Source organism: Puma concolor, chromosome A1, assembly GCF_028749965.1.
Source record: "Puma concolor isolate L17-30 chromosome A1, mPumCon1.1.hap2, whole genome shotgun sequence".
Lineage (NCBI taxonomy): Eukaryota > Metazoa > Chordata > Mammalia > Carnivora > Felidae > Puma > Puma concolor.
This window is the reverse complement of record NC_141667.1, coordinates 39,619,206-39,631,252: the sequence shown is the minus strand read 5'-3', so window position 1 is coordinate 39,631,252 and position 12,047 is coordinate 39,619,206.

The following is a 12,047-nucleotide window of genomic DNA, read 5'->3' as shown; positions in this document are numbered from 1 at the left end:
CTGAGCCACCCAGGTGCCCCAAGAATAAGAGAGATTTTAGATGTTGCTACTGACCTTTCTGAAATTCTTCTGCCACTATGCTTAGAGGTTCCTAGACTCATGTTTCAGATTTTTCACTTATTCCAATTTTCTTAGGCCTCTTTGTTTTGGTCAGGATTGATAACAATGCTTGCATTTCCCACAGGCATAATTTCCTGGTTTAATTTTTAAAAGCATCTTGTTGCGGGGTTTCAATCTTATTGTGTAAAGGAAAGGTAAAAGTCTGGTGTCAGCCTTCTTCCTTAAACCTAGTTGGTTAATTGGTCCAACATGTCTGATTTCATTTGTCTTCTTTTTTACAGAACACTTGTCCATGGAGAGCCCAATAGACCTAGGTAGAAACCACCTATTAGCCGTGAGATATTTAAAGAGTCAACTGAAGAATAGAAGATCAAAGGGTTAATTAAAGGTTTTAATATATTTTCAGCATAGAGTTGTTACCAAACTTTATAAAAAATTACTCCCATATAATGTATGTATAACTGTAATTTAAATGTTTATATGAATCTATGAATATTTTTAACAACTAAAATAATTTTAAGCTTTTAGATGTCTCATGTGATTGCTCTCTGGCTTTCAGGATTCTTTGAGAATGAAGTTCAGGGCTTGCTCACTATGTTTTTCTGGGACTGGCCCACTAAACATCCTCTGTTGGAGGCAAGCCAAGTTTTTATAGCCAACACGGTTTTATGGGAAGGAAGTGGTAATTCAGCTGTAGTTTTGATTTCATGAACACTTCAAGAGAGCTTTCAAATAGGCAAGAGTCGATTAGACTGGTCTCCTGTATTTTGTTCTGACCATTTTAGTTCAACTTTCTAATTATTACATGCATATCTAACTTGTATTTAAGAAGGAAGATGTCTGTAGCAACTATTTGATGTGTAGGTGGTCATAAGCCTCCTTAAGCCTTCCTTTCCTAAAAGCAGGAAGACGCCATTTGCCAAATGTAAACAAAAGTGAGCACCAAAGCCTGGGTGGTTGCTTTTGTAACTAGGAACCCACAACTTCAAATATAGCAAATTTAGCATCACACAGCTAAGGTAAGAAGAATTTAATAAATACTTTTTATACTAATTCAAGAAATATTTGTCAACTCACTTTATGTTCAATATATGTTTCTTATTTTCTGATTTATCTTTTGGTAAGAATCTACAAAACACTTTGAGGTGTTCAGTATTTTTTCCCTAATCTGAACAGCCTCCTATTAAAAGTGTTTCAGAAATTTAACATATTGCACCCTATGTATATCTATGGCCTTCATTATATTTTTAATGTTTATTTATTTTGAGAGAGAGAGATAGTGAGTGGGGGAGAAGCAGAAAGACAGGGAATCCCAAGCAGGCTCCTGTGATGTCAGTGCCGAGCCTGATGTGGGGCTTGAACTCATGAACCATGAGCTGAAATCAAGAGCTGGACACTTGAGCTGGAGCCACCCAGGCGCCCTCTATGGCCTTCATTCTTAACCTAAAGAATACAATCCAGGATTTATCTGCAACAAAAAGGGACAGTAAGAAACTGGTTCACTATGTTAAAAATAGAACAGAAATATTTTAATCTAAAGTGGAAAAGAAACTCCTAAAGTATTTATATATATATATAAGTATTTATAAGTATTTATAAGTATTTATATAAGTATTATAAGTATATATAAGTATTTATATATATATATATATATATACACACACACACATATAATTTTCCTTACTTGCATCAGAATAAGTTTATATGTTAAAATCAATATAGTAGTTTCATGAGAAGAGAGAAACTTGACTCTCAACAGTAAGATAGCAAAAGTGCCAATAGCTAAAGAAGTTTATAATCCAATTAACAAAAACTCTTGTTCTTTTTCATATTAAAAGTATTGACTTCACCAATGGTTATTTATACTTTGGGGCTCAAAGACAGAATTATGGGCCATGATTAGGACTGGTAGATTATCTCCTTGAAACTGGGTGATTGTCAGGCTTTTTCTAGAGGGTACAATATTAAGGGTAGTGAAAATATATTGTCACTGAGGGCTAAGGCAAACGTAGAAGTTGAACCTTGGATACAGGGAATCTACAGTGATGACTTAACTTTTCCTTTCAAGTGCATCTTTCCAGATTGGTATTTATTACTTCAAATGATCTCTTCACACATTTATAGAAGACAGACAAGTTGACCAGAATGCAAACAACTAGGCTATATCTTCTGACATATTAATCCTAGAGAACAAAGATTTACCAGTGCATGAAAATACAAATATTTAAGAAACACTTCTTCATAAAATGGAGGCAAAGCGTCGTATAGTAGAAATTAAGAGATCTAGATCTGTCAGTAACTTCTCCCTTGCTTTTTTTTTAAGTTTTATTTATTTTGAAAGAGAGAGAGGGCACAAGTGGGGAAGGGACAGAGAGGGAGGGACAGAGATATTCCCAAGCAGGCTCTGCAACATCAGTGCAGAGTCCCATGTGGGACTCAAACACACAAACCTTGAGATAATGACCTGAGCCGAAGTCAGATGCTCAACTGACTTAGCCACCCAGGTGCCCACCCCCCTTGCTTTTTGATGTGCTTCCCTTTTATAACAAAAACCTGAGTTATATGATATTCCTGACAACCAGGTTAGTAGAAAGCTCAGTGATAGATATCAGAATATAGGTTTTTTCAAATGCAAAACAGATCTTGTGCCTGTGAATTGGGAAAGATGTGAAATACTCCCCACAGCCTTTGTGTATATTTTGAGAGGCACAAATCATAGCTATTTACTCCGAAATTAGCCATCAAAAGCAGGTGTTTTGAATTAGAGCAAGGTGTCTATCAACACTAGGAAAAATTAAATTCTAGACAAAGTGTATTTTTATGAAACTCATGCTTTCTCCATTTGCTATATCTCTCCTGCTAGGTAACCATGAACTATCTGCCCCTTCAAAGTCTTTTCAGCAAAGAGGCAACTAATCCCTACTTAAGTACTTGTTAACTGTGGAGGGGTTTTACCCTGCAGGAGGATATCTGCCTTTTAATAAGAACCTCTGAAGTCAAGAGGTGTGGCTTTTCAATTAAAGGAATGAATCTAGAATTCTGACAATTCAGTGCCTTCAAAGAAAAGCACGGTACTTCTGAGGACACTTGGGTGTTCCTCAAATCTGAACGTATGTGTGGCCACATACTCCAACCCAGCTATTTTTGTACTATACATGCTGTGATGTCTCTTCCCCCTTTGCCTCCTGCCTACACCAAGCACTGTCAGGATCACAGGGGCTGGATGTGTAGACTGTATATTAAACTAGGAGAAGGAATGTTCTCTCAGGGGCAAGTCCCTGAGGGATGCCTTAAGAGAGCGATCACATCTTTTCTGCCTCTCGTTGTTCTTCCAAGGTGTAGGGAAAGTTGGGAATTAAGGGGCATTCTCTGTCTCCCCTGAGGATGAGCAAGGATCCACAGGTTTTATCGATGGATACATCCTCCATAAGTCTAATCTGGACTACTCTCCGCATAATGTTTTCAAACTATCCATGGGCATCTTATTATTTTAGAGAACTTTATCTACATAGTACTTGCAGATTTGATACCATGTCCTTATGTTTCCATTTTATTCGATTGCTACTCTTAGTGGAAGGAGTTAATGACATAATTCAGGAGAAAGAAAGCCTTGTGGAATTTGACAGTAGCAAGAAGCAGTGGTGCGCTAATTTGGTCATTGTACATATCCCAGCTTGGTATCTCAATTTTAACAGTAGTAGCTCAAGTGCTAAATCATGCATACAGATGTTGAAGATATGACCTCAGGGACTCCTTCAGGCTGTGAAGACTATTATACCTAGTGTACTTTGTTACTGAGACGCTCCTCCCTCCAGTCAGCAGCTAATTTATATAAAACGCATGATCTTCTGCTTATTGGCCAAGAGTGGCAGAATACACACAATTTCAAAGGCAAGCTTTCAACTTTCAGTGCTAGCCTCGAGATAAAACTTATTTCAGAAGTCATAAATGACAATTTTGGGGGGCTGTAACACAGAAAACTAAATATATATAATATATGGATAGTCTATATATATTTTTTCTGAATAGTTGGAAATTCTATTACACATTCAAAATATAGAAGAATGAAAAATCACTCTAAATTTGGGCGTATTTTAAAAATATGAAGATGATTTAATTATTTATTTTGGTATGGGATACAATATTGCATACATTTGAGGAATTAAACCATATTTTGCTGAGCTAGAAACTCTGTCCTGATGTTTAAAGTGTTTTTTTTATCCCATCCCACCACTCTAAAAGTGTTTTTAATAAAAAGATTAAACTATATTTAAACTAATTTCTTATAATCAAAAAAATTTAAGTTGTATTTTTTAACACTAAATTTACTGAAAAATCAAATCTTATTACATAAGACTTAGTATGCAATGTTAGTATAATTCTTGCCCCCTTTTTTAGTAAGAACATGGAGTCCTATTAGTTTCCTAATTAGCAATTTATTTTACCTTATTCAAATTAGTTCAAATAAGAAAAGTTATGTATTCCCACTAGTAATATAAAAATAGATCAGAGAGCTCCATCCTTCCTGCCTGTGTCAGCTTATGGAAGAAAGTTCTCTTCAGTTTCCACAAATCTGATAATTTACATTAGAAAACTGTGGGATGGGGTAAGGGGGGAGAGAGCAACTGTTCCCACTCCTTGCACAAAATAAAGTCTGCACATTGTCAACAGGCTGACAATAACCAAACAACAGTGATTATGATAGATGGCTTTATCTGACCAATCTTATCTTTTCCAAGCTTAAGAAAGCTTTTAAAAATGAGAATTCTTATTCAACCTTGCTTACTGCCATAATCTAAGACAGAGGCCTCCAACCCAGTAACCAGTAAGTAGGATATCAGAAGTGGATAGCTCCTAACTTTGTTTTCAGGACCCTGCATCAACTGGAAACCCTGCAGATTAAATCTAACAAATATTCATCAAGGAACAGTTCAAGAAAATGTCACCTTCTTTTTCAAATAGATGTGGATACAAAGTATCTCTGTCTCTGTCTCTCTCCATTTCTCTTTGTCTCTCTGACTCTGTCTCTCCTTGTCTCTCATTGGTTTTGTTAGAATTAGATGATAATAGTAAAATGGGCTCCCTGTCATGGAGGTTTGATAATTCCTTTTTATAAAATTAGTTTGTTAATAAGATATATATTTTTTATTAAAAAATGTTTTTTAACATTTATTCACTTTTGAGAGACAGAGAGAGACAGAGTGAAAGCAGAGGAGGGGCAGAGAGAGGGAGACACAGAATCTGAAGCAGGCTCCAGGCTCTGAGCCGTCAGCACAGAGCCCGATGGGGGGCTCAAACCCTCGAACTGGGAGATCATGACCTGAGCCAAGGTCAGACACTTAAGTGACTGAGCCACCCAGGTGCCCCAAAAGATATACTTCTAGTTATAGAATTTTATGTTATGTTCTCACTTCTGTCATTTGTCTGAAGGGCATCTGTACTTATTCTTTGTTCTGAAATTTCTTCAGTGGCCTTTGACTAATCACAAGTAGTATTTTGACCTGATCCAGCATTAGGTCATTAAAAGTCAAATCCTTTTTTCCCATAAAACATCCACTTAAACTCTATATCCAATTATGAGGAAATAAGAAATTAATACTCTTTAATTTGATAAAAAAGAACTTGAAGATCATGATGATTATGGTTTTAAGTTTGAAATCTGTATTTTCCACTCACATTTGACTGAAAATAACATAAAACAAGAGAGAATGGGGTATTTTAGCACACCACTGTGAACTGGGAGGTCCAAGCTCTGTTAGAATAAATGACTAATCAATGACTATGAATTGTTCTTACCAGTGAAATAAAAGAGTAGAATTATAGGAGCACTAAATAACTTACAAATTATAAAATTACATGATTTATTGCAAAATGTAGATGAAATACTCAATTTGACGCTGTGTGAATATTAAGTAGTTTACATAGAGTACCTAATATGGTGCCTGGAACTTAGGAAGGATCAATACATAACAGTGATGTTCTGATTTCCTAAATTTCTTAAATGTTCTACAGCAACCAATTGTCATTTAAAACATGTTATTTCAACAGCAGCCACAAGATGGGAGTATTTACCTTTATAGTTAATTTTTTCTTTTTTCGTTCTTAATTACAGTGCTGAAGGAATTGTTTTGCTATAGCTACTTCCCCGCAAAACGAAGTGGTATTTTTTCCACCTAAAACGAAAGTAGTTTTGCCACATACTCATTTAACACACCAGTTTTAATGCTGTTAAGGTCACATATCTTGGTAAATTTATCACCTACCTATATGTTTTTTTTCTGAAAATTTCTGAATCTGTTTTGATTCCCTTCTATGTGGACATGATGCTTCTCTATGTAACAGATTTCCCTTCAGCCTTCATATTTATGAGAATAAAGGTGAGACATAAATTATAGTTTAAAATTTGCACTTTGGCTGGTGAAAAACTGAACATAGAGTAGTATAATTACATGGTCTAAAAGTGGTGTTGATTTTTTTAATAATAATTTTACGTTTTATGAAATGAAAGCTAACTAGAAAATATAATCTTAAAGAGTTGTGAAAGAAGAAGTCTGGTTCAAAATTATTTGAAATCTATAAATGTGAAATCTATAAATGGAAGAAAATGTGCTTTCTTATGATTGTGCATAGGCCAAATACTTGGTTCAGATAAGATTAACATGGGAGTGTCAGTTCTTAGTAAGAAGAATTGAAAATTGCTGATGTATTTATTTAAAAAAAAAAAAATTTTTTTTCAACGTTTATTTATTTTTAGGACAGAGAGAGACAGAGCATGAACGGGGGAGGGGCAGAGAGAGAGGGAGACACAGAATCGGAAACAGGCTCCAGGCTCTGAGCCATCAGCCCAGAGCCCGACGCGGGGCTCGAACCCACAGACCGCGAGATGGTGACCTGGCTGAAGTCGGACGCTTAACCGACTGCACCACCCAGGCGCCCCAATTGCTGATGTATTTAAATAGACTCCTAGTCTATGGGAAGATTCCACTGCATTGGAAAGATCTGCTTTGGTTCAGAGGGAAACATTTGCCAGTGAAATATGTGGGAGTCACAGCATACATAGCGTTATTGGTTAGCAAATGTCAATGTTAATGAAAAATAAGCTCAACTTTTGTTTCCTGTGAAAGGTTTTATGTATAAATTGATCTGTTTGGCACTAAAATAATGCAGATATTTTACAATTAAGTTTATTCATAGACAACATTGAAGAAAATGGTTTTCATTTAATGCAAACATATATAAATGAAGGAACTCTGGATTGACATTTTCCCCTGTTGAGAACATAGAAACTCCATTTTGGTAGCTTTTCTCGTATCTATAAAATTCCACAGACTCTACATGCAACTAAATGAAGAAAAAATATATGCTTTGTTGGTGTAGTGTAAATATGGGCAAGAATATTATATATTTTATCTACAGTTCCTCTGCTTTCTTTTGATGAAGGTATATTTGCATATTATTTGTTCTAAATTGGTGCAGACAGGTTAACTTTGGAGAAGAAAAATTGCTTCAAAACTCGGATGAAGGTGTACTGATGCAATCATCTATATTACACAATGGAGTCGTAAGTTTTTATTTGAAGAAATTCTATACCTTAAAATACTTGAGAACCACTCATCTGATCTGCGTCTTCCCTTCTCTTCATTTTATAGAAGAACAAAGATTCAAAGAGGTTAAGAGATGGACTGAGGTCACACCACGTAAATAGAACTCCAACCAGAACTCCAGCCAAAACCTAGATCCTCGCCTCCCTGTTGTGGCACTGTGCCTCTCCTACCGTGCATGTCTCTGGTGGAATAGGGCTGATTCCTCTCTGTATTTCAAGTGTGGATCTCCTACTTCTTTATGAGATTGTTCAGCCTATCAAGCCTATCTTTTTTTTCCCCCCTCACGGCATTATGGGAAAATAGAAATTAATTATTATATATTAAATAATGAATAGCTTCAAGAAGGTTCTGCCAGCTAACTGTTGTAACAGAAAATAGTCCAAGATAATCTGTTTCAAAACCAAAATTGTTGTTGTCAGCAAATATCACCTAATATTTAATAGCTGGAGAGCTACTGAGAAGATCAAATACCATATAGCACATTTTGCAAAGTAGAACTAGAATACAGTGGGGAGTTACATTGTCCAAGTAAGACTTCTACTGGTGCTATATTATTCCATGCTCTCTGGCAAGGTTTTCTTGGGTCTTGATTGCATATTTTCAATTTGTTGGAGCAGACCCAAAACTGTGTTTTAAGGGATTCTCTGCTCTGTCAATAGGGGTTCCTTGACTCACCTGTATGTGTAGATGGGGTAGCCATCTTTTCAGTAATAAGTCTTGATTAGGCTATTTAATTGCCATAGGAACGTGCTCAGGTGATTGTCAAAGAACACAGATTTGCCCTTAATCAGCAGCACACAATATCACAACATCTACACTATAAGCTCTAGCCAAAGAATACAATTTTGAACTCTTTGCTGTTCAATCCTTATCAAAATCTTGGTTTTGAGAAATTATAATCAAGGAGACTTGACTGAAAGCTACGAAAACCATCAAATGCTGTAGATAGTTTAAACATTTTTGTATCAAGACACCAGAATGTTACATATTTTTACCATGTAGTTTTAGCCTCTTCCAAAAATGTTTTCAGTCAATTACATTGGGCATATGCCATTAACTTGCAGGGAAGAAAGGAAACCTACTTGAAGTTCTTAAAGGGACATTGTTGAGTAAGTGGTTAATTACATCTCAGAGTATCCTTTTAATGCAAATTCATGAGAGAAGTTCTTTTTAGGACTTAGTAACAAGAAAGTCATTTGTTCCTGACGATTTGTTGTTGCTGTTGTTTTAATTTTTATGGATATCATGAATTTTTCCAGTTTTATTTCATTCTTTGCTTTTATTTCTAGAAAGCACCAAATCAAATTTGCAGTCCAACTAGTACATGTAGATGTGCTCATTAAATGCATTATTTATTTATTTATTTATTTATTTATTTATTTATTTATATTTATTTATTTTTAAAAAATTTCTAATTATTTAATCTTTATTTTTGAGGGGGAGAGAGAGAGAGAGAGAGAGACAGAGTGCAAGAAGGGGAGGGACACAGAGAGAGGGAGGCACAGAATCCAAAGCAGGCTCCAGGCTCTGAGCTGTCAGCACAGAGCCCAATACGGGGCTCAAACTCACAAGATGTGAGATCATGACCTGAGCTGAAGTCAGATACCCAAACGACTGAGCCACCCAGGAACCCCTTAATGCGTTTTTAAAAATGTACTACTTAGGGTCACCTGGGTGGCTCAGTCGGTTAAGCATCTGACTTTGGCTCAGGTCTTGATCTCATAGTTCGTGGGTTCAAACCCCGACCACGTTGGGCTCTGTGCTGACAGCTCAGAGCCTGGAGCCTGTTTCAGATTCTGTCTCCCTCTCTCTCTCTGCCCCTCCCCTGTTCACACTCTGTCTCTGTCTCAAAAATAAATAAACAGTAAAAAAAATTTTAATGTACTACTTAAACTTTCTTCCTTCCTCTTATAGTAACCTTCTGCATATTTTACCTTATTGTTTGTTTTTTGAAAAGCTGTCATGGATTTTTTTTCCAGAATAATAGATACATGTAAATAAACATATATAAAATAATCAGATCTTAAGAAAGATTGTATCCTGCTACTCATGCTTATACAATGATATTGTATGTCAAAAAAAAAACAATTTAATAATCAGCAATGGAAAGAAAATAGAAAATTTTCCAAAAGGAAATCCTATTTGGAAAGAAAAATCACGAGTAGGAGAATTTTAGGTGGATAATTCTGATAATTATTTAAAAGTGCCTTTAAGATTAGGACCTGCGTGTTTCTCTGGGTCTTTGTGCTATCTTTTGTTCCACTCATTGCCAAGACATATTACCTCTAATTTTCTGTTCATCTCCCCTATTCTACTGCCTTTACTTCCACTGGCACTAGACCTACAATTAGAGAGAAATGCCTCTGTCTTCTTGTGGTAGAGTAGAATAGATGTTAGCAGATTTCAAGACATCATGTTGAAGGTACATAAGACAAAGAGAAAAATGGCTAAATTGACTCTTTGGAAAAAGGAAAATGGTAAAAAACAGGAAAGGGGGAAATAGGAGGAAATGATTTGGAAAAATGTGAAATTGGACATTACTCGGGAGGAGGTAAGAAGGAAACTCCTGAAACATTTCCATTAGAAGACAAAAGGCAGATACACACTTTACAGATCAAACTAGTTTTCTGGGCAATGAGTGTTCCACTCATTGTGGGAGTGGGGTTTTTGTTGTCGTTGTTTTGTTTTGTTTTGTTTTTGTGGAATTTGAAGGGGTGAGTTTTCTGACCAAGGGCATGAGGGCAGCCCAGAGAGAGGATGCAAGGTCATGGGAGCCCAGAAATTTGGGTTAATGTAAGACCCTGGAATTTGTCAAAATCTTCAGGAGCAATTTGGGTTTCCAAAGGCCAGGACTCTGTGAGTGAAGGGAGAGGCTTCTAGTCAAATTTACTTAAATGTCTGAGTAACAGAAGATCCCACTAACATCTTGTTAGAATAAGATAGCTATGCAAGTTACCATTTTGAGGATGAAAACAGGTGCCATCAATAAATGTGCTATAATAGCAAGTAAATATCAGTGCTCTCTATGGCTAACTGGGGCAACTGATTGACGCAGATATAATAACAGGTTTTGATTGTTTGAGTAAAGATCTGAAAATGCACTTTTAGAAAATACCTATTTACATTAATTAGTTACAAAAAGTCTTGAATATATGTGCTGTAAGTATTCAACTTGAATTCGTGCTCATCACAATGTATTTTCTAGTCTCCCTCATTCTTTGCACCCCTTCCTCTCTTTGTTCCTGGACCTGGATATTCTCTCGACTGGCTTCTTTCTCTGTGACCCCACAGACTGAGCCCACATCTCAATTCTCAGTTACAAACCTAGACACACAGTAGTTTTGTCACCATCCTTCACTAAACTTGATTACTCATGGTTTACATCCCCATTGAATATCACAATATATGGCACAAAAATGTATTTAGCAATGGTCTGTTAGATACATGAATAAGTTGAAATATCTTTTCCAGTCAATGTCACATATGTTTTAGCCCATAATCTCTTGTGTCAACATGCCCTGAGGCAGCAGGCTGAGTCCTATATACTTGTATCATGAACCCTTCAGGCCCTTAGGTTAGATTGCCAGTTTGTAGGGGAGGAAGAAAGCTGAACAGTGTAATAGATAGAAACTGTTGTAAGTCAATTCCTGGGGGCACCTAAGCCTAAGGGTTGATTTGTGAGGGTTGATTGGTGAGATGCCAACCTCTCTCTCACTACCTGTAGGGAAAGCACTGCAGTTTTCTGATTCAGAGAATTACTGACTTTTGTTAGATTTTCTGATCTTATTAAATATGTTTTCTTCTAATGCACTGCCAACAAACCACAGATTTCTAAACATTTTGAGTCTGTGATTTTTCATATTTTGAATGGCTGTGCAGTGACAAAGATGTGCTGTGGGAGGTGCGATAGCTGACATAATAGACTGTAACAGCTCACCCAAAGTAACATTAAAATCTGCCTCCTACAATAAATTCACATTCCATTTAGAGTGGGTCTGAATGTTTTTTACTCTCATGCTTCCAAGACTAAGAACGTCTACATTATATATTACTATTGGCTTTTTACAAGGTTTGCTGCTATATCAATATACGTTTGAAATGTTTTCTGAAGATCGTATCTTTCTTCCAATTTTTGTAAATTTTAATAAGCACTCTTTCAAAATTAACTTCAGTAATGATGAGGAAAATGGCATGACACATTTTTCATAGGAATACGCAACTTAGGAAATGAAAGTTTGGATACTTTTCCTGAGGTTATATTTGTTGATGTATGAGGCAGTATGATTGAACTCTTTCCGGATCCTGTTTTACAGACCCTACAACAACTTCTGGATCATCTGTGCCATCTTATGTACCCTTCATCTCCTCCCCATCTTCCCTCTT